Source organism: Pelobates fuscus, chromosome 3 (assembly GCF_036172605.1).
Source record: "Pelobates fuscus isolate aPelFus1 chromosome 3, aPelFus1.pri, whole genome shotgun sequence".
Lineage (NCBI taxonomy): Eukaryota > Metazoa > Chordata > Amphibia > Anura > Pelobatidae > Pelobates > Pelobates fuscus.
This window is the reverse complement of record NC_086319.1, coordinates 269,370,719-269,380,075: the sequence shown is the minus strand read 5'-3', so window position 1 is coordinate 269,380,075 and position 9,357 is coordinate 269,370,719.

Here is a 9,357-nt window from a genome sequence, read left to right as displayed (position 1 = left end):
ATAGATTGAAAAGGACCCTGCTCAAACAAACTTACAGTCTATAGGAGCTGGGGTATAAAACACAATAAGATAGGAGATAGCAATCAAATAAGGTGAGAGTGAAGCAGAGTTGGAGAAGAGAGTAGAGTGCTGCCTTTTAGAAGAGAGCAAGAGACAGGTAAGTGAGGTAGAGGTTACTCTGGGAGGCCATAAGTTTTCCTAAAGAGATGGGTTTTAAGGCACTTCTTAAAAGATGCAAGACTAGGGGAGAGTCTGATGGCGGTAGGCAGGCTATTCCGTAGGAAGGGAGCTGCCTGCGAGAAGTCCTGCAATCGTGAGTACGCGTGCAAGCAGCAGACAGGAGAAAGTCACGGGCAGAGCGGAGAGACCGAGAAGGAGCATATCTATAGATCTGTGAAGAGATATAGGAGGGGCTAGAATTGGTCAATGCTTTATAGGTATGGGTTAGCACTTTGAATTGACTCCTATAGTATACAGGAAGCCAATGTAATCACTGATAGAGGGGTGAGGTGTGAGAGGACCAACTAGAGAGGAAAATCAGTCTGGCGGGGGCATTCATTACAGACTATAATGGGGCAATACAGTTTTTGGGAAGACCAATTAGGAGAGGGTTACAATAATCCATGTGGGAAATTACTAGAGCATAGACAAGTTCCTTAGTAGCATCTTGGTAAGAAAGGGGTGGATGTTTTTGAGATGAAATCTACAGGTCTTGGTAACATGCTGGATGTGAGGCTCAAAGGTGAGGCCAGAATCAAGTATGATGCCAAGACAGTGTGCTTGCAAGAATGGACTTATGTGGATACCACATAAGTTGAAGGGAGAGTTAAAGAGGAGGATCAGTATTAGGAGGAGGAAAGACAAGGAGCTCAGTTTTAGAGAGATTGAGTTTCAGAAAGCGGGAGGACATCCAGTCAGAGATGGAAGAAAGGCAAGCAGTGGCACGTTGCAGGACAGCAGGAGAGAGGTCCGGGGAGGAGACTTATATCTGGGTGTCATCAGTGTACAGGTGGCATTGGAATCCAAATGAGCTAATAAGTTTGAAAAGAGAGGCAGTATAAAGATAAAATAGAAGGGGACCAAGGACAGACCCTAGGGGGACTCCAACCGACACAGGACGAAGGGAGGAGGTATCATTAGAAAGGGAGACACTGAATGAGCGTTGGGAGAGATAAGAAGAAAACCACGAGAGGACGGAGTCACAGAGATCGAGTGATTGAAGAGTTTGAAGAAAGAGAGCATGATCAACTGTGTCAAAGGCAGCAGAGAGGTCAAGAAGAATTAGTATGGAGCAGTGGCGTTTGGATTTAGCTGTGATTAGGTCATTAGTAACTTTGATAGGAGTTGTCTCAGTGGAGGGGGCGAAGCCAGATTGAAGAGAGTCTAGGAGAGAGATGGAGAAGTGAGACACACGGGTAAAGACAAAACTTTCCAGAAGCTTTAAGGAAAAAGGGAGCAGGGATATAGGACGATAGTTAGAGGGAGAGGACGGGTCAAGAGATGTTTTTTTCAGGATAGGTACTACAGTGGCATGTTTAAGGTCAGCAGGGACAATGCCAGAAGAGAGAGAGCAGTTTCTCCTCAGTAACGGAACTGTTTTCCACCTTCTATAAAGCTATGTTGCACAATGGTCAACTCACCCCCTCCCCTTAGCTGTATACTCCAATGTCAGAGGTCATGCTGAAGCAATACAAATCATTCTAGCTGATCAAGGTTTGTTATTGAAGAAGTGAAAGCTAAAATAATGTTTGGGCAGCTAAGGATTTGAAGATGTTGATTATACCTTATATTAATCCATTGCTATCCTGAGCCATCTTAAAAGGAAGCATGGTTTATATGGGCAAGAGCTTAATAATCAATGACATATGGATATAATGAATAAGTTAAAATACTTGTATCTAATTTATGAAGCAAGAAAGAATACTTACATTAAGAATTTACCTGTTGAATTCTAGCCCTTCTAGCGAATTCTAGCGTTTCTGGAGACAAAAAAAAATGTTAAAGATTTTGTATAGACAGCAAGATTTAATTTACAGATTATAACCTTCTGGAACGTCTAAGAAATCGTCTTTTATTAGCTACTTGGTTATTGGAGAATTTCTGCTTCTCTTAGCATATATTTAATGTATCTCTTTTCAGCCCAAAATTCAAGCTTATACTAACAATAGCCTACCAACCAAACACTTAAAGGTTATATCTTCTCTATGGTTGTGGCAGCTAAATGCAGCAGCATTGTTTTTTAAAAGGTAACAGTAATACAAATTGTAAACTTGTATATGTTGTATCTCAATGGAGATAATCTTGGAAAGCAGAAGAAACGGGGTATTCGAGCAGCATTGGGAGCAAGAACACTGAGCCCTCCAGCATATTCACGGAGGTACCCTGAGGCTGTACACTTTATATTTATCTCAGTTAAGTTGAATTCCAATTTTCTTTGTTGGCAAAATTCAAGCTTACCTGTCTAGTGATGCCCACGAGAATTGCCAAATCATCAGCACACAGTGATTCTTGCCAGATTAGCATTCTGGTATAATTATTGTCATTAGACTTATCTACAAAATTATATTTTTTTTTTTTTGTAAAGGTCATAGTTTTATCCGTTTTGGACACCAGAGCCAAATGAATAATACAAAAAACAATGGCACTGTACTTAAATAGTTTGAGCATTTCAGAGGCAGGTGCACTGGACAAGCGCTTGCCTCTTGAGTTTGCTCCACTAAGCTAATCTAGCAGGAACAAACACAGTGATGATTTTTTGTTAAGGATATACTCTTCACACATATAACATTTCAGCAAGGCAGATCATGGACCAGAATTATGTATATATCAGGATGTAGAATTCTTATGAAATAAGCAAAGTACATACACGGTACATTTTTATTTATCCTGGCCATAACTACCTCTCAGAATTGTTTACATAAGCAGTGAAGATTTATGAATTGCATATAAACATATGTACACAAAGTACATCCTGTTGGCATTGTAGAGCCACGAAGAACTTTATTAATATCAGGGGAGGAGCCTGACTGCCGTAGTGGATGGATGCATCTTGCATGAGCTCTGTACCGAATTCAGTATTTCATATTTTTTTAGTCTTATTTATTGTTAATTATAGGCACTTACTAGTGACTTTCTGTGACCCGACAGGCTTCTTGAGCATACGACTTGGCAACAACTCTGAGCGTATTTGACAGTTCTCATTTGAGATGGCTAAGAGGCCTAGCAGAGGGCTTGGGTTTGGGAGAAGCAGATGACCTTTTCGCCCTCCATCCTCTGAGAATCTGCAGCATTCGACTGACCCTGTTCCCACCCCACCTCCGGCTAAGAGGGTTATTCCAGCACCAGTGGCGGCTCTACACCTTGTGAGGCCTTAGGCGAAACTTAAACATGAGGCCCCCACTAACAGCCATGGTGAAAAATAAAGAATACAGTGTCATAGACATTTTCTCCACATATTCTATTATACATTTTCACATATTCGTTATCCTATATAAGATAAATGTGTTGCTTCTTGTATTGTATATGTATGTATATATATATATATATATATACATTATATGTTGCCACTTTACCTTTGCACTGCCCATACCATACCACCCTCACATTGCAGCCTCAGACACAAACACACTAATACATGCACACATACACACACCTATGGACGCAAGATCCTGCTGACCGGCAAGAGGGATGCGCACCGCACAGTACTCCCCTCCATCCAGTCACTCCTGTGTAGGTTGGCTGAGCTGTGTACTGGGGCAGAGGAACTTCAGTAACCTCAACCCCGGTCCGACAAGAATTGCGCGCAGAGAGAACCAGTTCCAAGGCACATCAGACTGATCCCACCCATAAGGGCAATCCAGAACCGAAATTCCTGTTTTCTCTGCATCAGAGATATAGCAACCTTGGACAATCGTTTTAGCCTTCTTTGGGCTTCATCAGCGATGTGTAGCAGATCCCCCTTTTTATTGCACCACCTTCTGGCTGATGATTGAGTATCGGCAGAGATCTATGGGGAAAGTACTGCCATTACAGCACATTCCCCAGCAGTCTCAACAACCAAGACAGTGAGCAAGGCACAAGCAGAGTGTGGCTTACTAGAGATTCCAGGGCCCAAGTTGCTGCATTTGGGGAATTTACCTCCTGACACTGCTTTCACACTACAAATGTTTTACACCTGGAGTGTCTGCTTTGGAAGGTACTGTGTCTATGCTAATTGCAGGGTTTAAATGACTCTAGTGGCTGTCACTTAGACAGCCAATATAGGTGCTTCCGATAAAATACCAGAGCAAAACTCAGCTATTTTTTCAGATGGTCTCGGACAGACCATCCGATTGGTGCAATACAGAGTTTTGCTGTGCATGCGCACTTGCCTCCCAATGCTTTCGTATGGGAGGCAATGGGAATGCATTGGATTGGCTGAGATCATTGATTGCAATGATATCAGTCAAAAAGGTGGATCAGCATGCTGGAGACCATTGCTGCAAGGTAAGTAAACTCACCTTTATAATTTTTTCAGGAGGGGCCCATTCACCTAAATGGTTACTTGAGCACTATAGCGCTAGTAGTACACATTTGTATTCCTAACCCTATATTGTTCCTTTAAAGTATTACTTACAAAGTTTATATATTGTATATGGAATTCCTATATTATTCTTAGGCATGTTACATCTGGGGTTTTTTGGTTCACAAACTCTATAAACTAGAATTAAAAATTAGCTGATAGAGTGAAACATGAAATATGACACAAATGTATATACTGGTACAAAAGTCACTGGTGACCTCACTGTTGAGAGTTTACAATGTCATTATTGGGAGATTGCAACTGATCTATACGTGTATGTGTAACAGGTTTTGAATGTTATTTTTGTTACCGGGATATTTACTAAAGGAAGGATTTAAAGTGATTTTCAAATTCAAGGTACTTCCAGTTTGGCTGCTTTGGTCTTAAATTTGAAATTCACTTTAAATTCTCCCTTTAATGAATAAACCTGTTATCATTTTTTGCAGGTTTTGTTAACGAAGTCAATTAAAATTAAATTTGACCTTTTGAGCATCTCTGAGTACCTTTGGTGGACATGAGTACTGGTGTAATGGGAATAATTAAGCTTTGGTGCTACTACAATAACAATAGGGAGTTGAAACAGGTACAGGTATAACCAGGCCAAGGGGGTCTCAATAGCTCCACAAACCCCAATGTTTATTTGGTGGTCTATCAGTTGAGGAGGAGTTGTGCTAGCGAGGAACCTATCCCTATTATTGTAGTGTTTGCATGTGTTTTGGAGGTATGGTGAGTTCTGGGAAGTGTGGAAGTGATTGCTAGTAATAGAGCCCAATGGACTGTTGCAAAGAAAGAGTGAGAGTACAGGGACAAGGGGAGAAAACATTAGTAGAGATGTAAGCAGTGTGTGGAGACATATCACACTGGCAGAATACTGGAAAGATAGATTGATAGATAGAATGAAGCAGAAAGCAGCTGAACAAGAGGGCATCTACGGAGTGAGCAGTAGTTTTAGGAGGGCTATTAGGCAGTCCATCAGGGAGAGGGTGTAGCAATTATGGGGGGTGGTGGAGGGGGCAATTTAAGAGTAAGGAGAGAACCGTGAGAGAGCATGGAACAAATGGCTTTAAGGTAGAGTAATGGAAAGGGCAGAGTGAGCAATTTGAAAGAATGTAAGATAGGGCCTGTTTTTATGCAATAGATGCGTCTGCGTGTTATGAGGATTTTAAAGGGAAACTGGTAAGTATATACATATTGATGTATATACACACTACTGTGTGTGACATGCAAATGTAATAAACAGTATCACTCAAGCACAAATCATTTCCTCATACCAGGCATAAAAATGCCTACACACCTTGCAAAATCCAATATTCATTTACGTAATAAGCACAATTATTCAGCAACTGGAAGGAACATGTGACAGATGAAAACACACAATTAAACTCATCTTTTTTATATGGATTTTCTTCATAAGCCATGAAGACTAAGTAATCAGACAGAGGTTAATTATCACGTCTACACTACTCAGCTTACAAGTATAGGTCAGGAATAAGTAGACACAAAGGACGTAGTATTGACCCTTAGAATGGCTGGGTTTAACTTAAAAAAGAAAGAAGTGTAAACATAAAACTAGTCCAGATCAGGATACCAGAAATACGATATAACTAGCCAGGTCAGGATTACATAAGTCAGAATCGAAGAACCAGAAAATCAGGGAACATATAACGCACTATATGAGGAACTAAGAGGAATCCATGACAGGGCAATTACAAATAGGGCTAAAACTTTATTTAAACACTAAGGTGGGCACTGATTGGTCCACGTCACCCCCGTGAAACCCACAAAGTGCAGGAACGGGATTGTAGTGATGATGTAGCATTGCCAGAAGAGGTAATGACACTAGGCATCATATCAGTATAAATAGAGGGCTGCCAGGAGCATGCAGGGTCCCTCTCTCTATCAGTTAGCTTCAGAGCATGTTGCTACAACATTTTTTATACCCATATGTAGGAGAAAAAAGGAGAATAGTTTTTATATTGGTTTACTGCTTATTATCCAGCCCATGCACAGAGCCCTTACATGAGAAAGAGCCCTGTGTTTGTTCTGCACAACACAAGCAAATTTAATGACTTGCTATCACTGCAGTTGCTTATGACTTGCCTCTGGTGTTTCCATAAGTAGAATACCAGAGGACAAAAGTTCCAGGAAAGTGCAATGTGTGTGTGTCTGGAAGCTGCTTGTGTGATTGCACGTGTGTAGAGTGGGCCACATTTATGATGTGGTCAGTTTCAGTAGTGTTGTAATATATGTGGTGAGGGGCTGTAGAAGTGTATGTGTTTAAGGGCTGCAGAGAGTGAGCCTGTGTGTGTGTATAGGTGGCCATTTTGTGTATAAGGGGCATAGTGTATATATTGGCTGTACTGAGTGTAAGGGCTGTAGAGAGTATGTGTTTAGGGTATGTAGTGTGTGTTTGCATACAGGAGATCTAGCGTGTGTGTAGGGAATCCTGGGTGTGCATACGGGATGTACTGTGTATGTCAGGAGTGGAGTGTGTGTCTAGCTGTGCAGTGTGTGCCTATAGGGATCTAGTGTGTGTAGGGAGTCCAAAGCTTGTATAGAGGATTGTGTGTGTGCATAGAGGATCTAGATGCTTGGGGGATCTAGAGTGTGTATAAGAGATGAAGTGTCCAAACCGCAGGACTAACTGGGGCAGGACCCCAAAATTCCTAAAAAGAGCTGATTACTACTTTTTCCTATCCCCTCCATGCCTTTACAGCACAGAATGTTCAATCTGTCTCCCCTGGAACTGTTTTAAGAGACCAGGGCAGCCGCAACCTCTGTAGTGGGACCAGGCAACAATCTCATGGAACTCTAATTCAGCCTGGTCCAAGGTGGCTGCTCACTCTTGTGAGCACCCAGGAGAGTGCTCTTTGGAGGGGAGAAGGACAAACTATCAATGCTCACCTAAAGTCAGGGGGATTCCCCATTTCCAAAGCCAAAACTACTTGTTTCAAAGACCGGCACTTAGCCACAGCAGCCTGGAACTCTGTGCAGGATCATGAAGTAGTCTCAGCCTGGTCAAACTTCACTCAACAATTTCTCAGGCATGGTAGATCCGCTTGGGGAACCTTTTGGACATGTTTGGGGGAATTAGACTTGTCTGGAGAGGTCTTCATTAATAATGTATGATGAATAAAAACTAAAATTTATTTATTATAAATTTATATATTATTATAAGGCACCCTAATATCTGGAGAAGAATAAAGTCAACAATAAATAATTGAATTATAACCTAAAGTCAAAGTTAATGACCTCCGGTTGTTATTGCCCCTATATATATATATATATATATATATATATATATATATATGCCTGTTTGGTGATAATAAATGTTGTTGTACCCTTCTCTATGTGTCATCTAGTGTTTGAGGATGAGCTATAATCCCTACAGTGCGATATTCTTCAGCTAGAGGGTACTGAGCCGGAGTACTGAGCTCCGTAACCTTGTCTATAGGGGATCTAGCTTGTGTATGAGATCCAGAGTGCATATAAAGGATGTAGTGTCTATAGGGGATCTAGTGTGTGGGGGTGCAATTTGTGAGGTGTGTGAATGTGTTGGGTGGGATAGGGCCTGTATTGTGCTTTGAGTGCTGATGGAAGCAAATCTTTTATACCATTTCCATTTTTACCTTTGGACAGGGAAGTGGGACATTGAAAAACCGGGTGTTCTGGTGGCATTGAGTGACTCTAGTCTGCAGCTCCTCTAGGTACAAGCTGAATACACTGCTCACATGAACTTCAGCATTGTGTCGGAGAAAAGCTTTGGTAACCCACGGCAACGCTCTAAACCGCCTATCTTGCAAGAGCAATATTCTGCACCATGGTGCAGGCTAGAGTCTCCTAGGCCCTCCTCTCTTACAGTAAAGTGCAGTGGGCTGGAGAAGGACATGTTTGATCTCCCCACTGGCCACTGAAGGCACACAGCAAGCCAGTGTTAAGATAGCGCTGGTCCTGTATAGGCCAGAAGGAGAGATCCTTTGAGCTCCTGTGTCTGCATTGTCCCATGGCCATCGCGACCCACCAACATTTGTCTGGTTTCCCCTTTGGCCTGTCCGGTTGTGAATGTCAGTATGTGCATGCAATTCACCTAACAAAAAGGTGTTGTAAGTGGTGTTTACAATCCACGGATGGGTAGATGGACAAAACAAATTTCCACCCATGGTGCCATGTAACCTAGGTACACCTTTGAAGGAATACATCTCTTACACATTTATAACTGTACTTTTGTTTTTGGCTTTAGAACATTTACATTTCCGAGACACCACCAAAATAAAATCCTGAACAGTCCATTCCTAGCCAAATTTGTCATCTCCTCTTTTTGATTCCTCGGTGCAATGGATCCACCAAAGCCATAATGAGCTGCCACTGAAAACCCTTAGTGAGCCTGTGTAATTAAAACACTTGTTGTTCCAAAGCACACATGGAATAAGGAATACGATAATCAGGGTTACTCACAAATATGTGAACTGTCCTGAATTCTAAGGAAATTTCAACATTTTGGCTGCAGAAGCAGAATTTTAAAAATTTCCCCAATCCTCTCCCAATTCCCTAAAATGTCCCATTCTGTATTCCAGACATTTCACACTTTGTGGAATAACCCTGAAAGAGCTGCCAGCCCAGCCATTAGTCACAGTATTGGTGTAATTATACATTATGTTTATTTTTCTGGATATTATTAGGGCTGCTGCCCCACTCCCCATATTGTCACACCCTCCACATAATGAAATGAATTCATGTAATATCTGAGCTTTTATTTTCTTAGTAAACTTTTTCCTTCCCGCTCTCTCACAACGTGA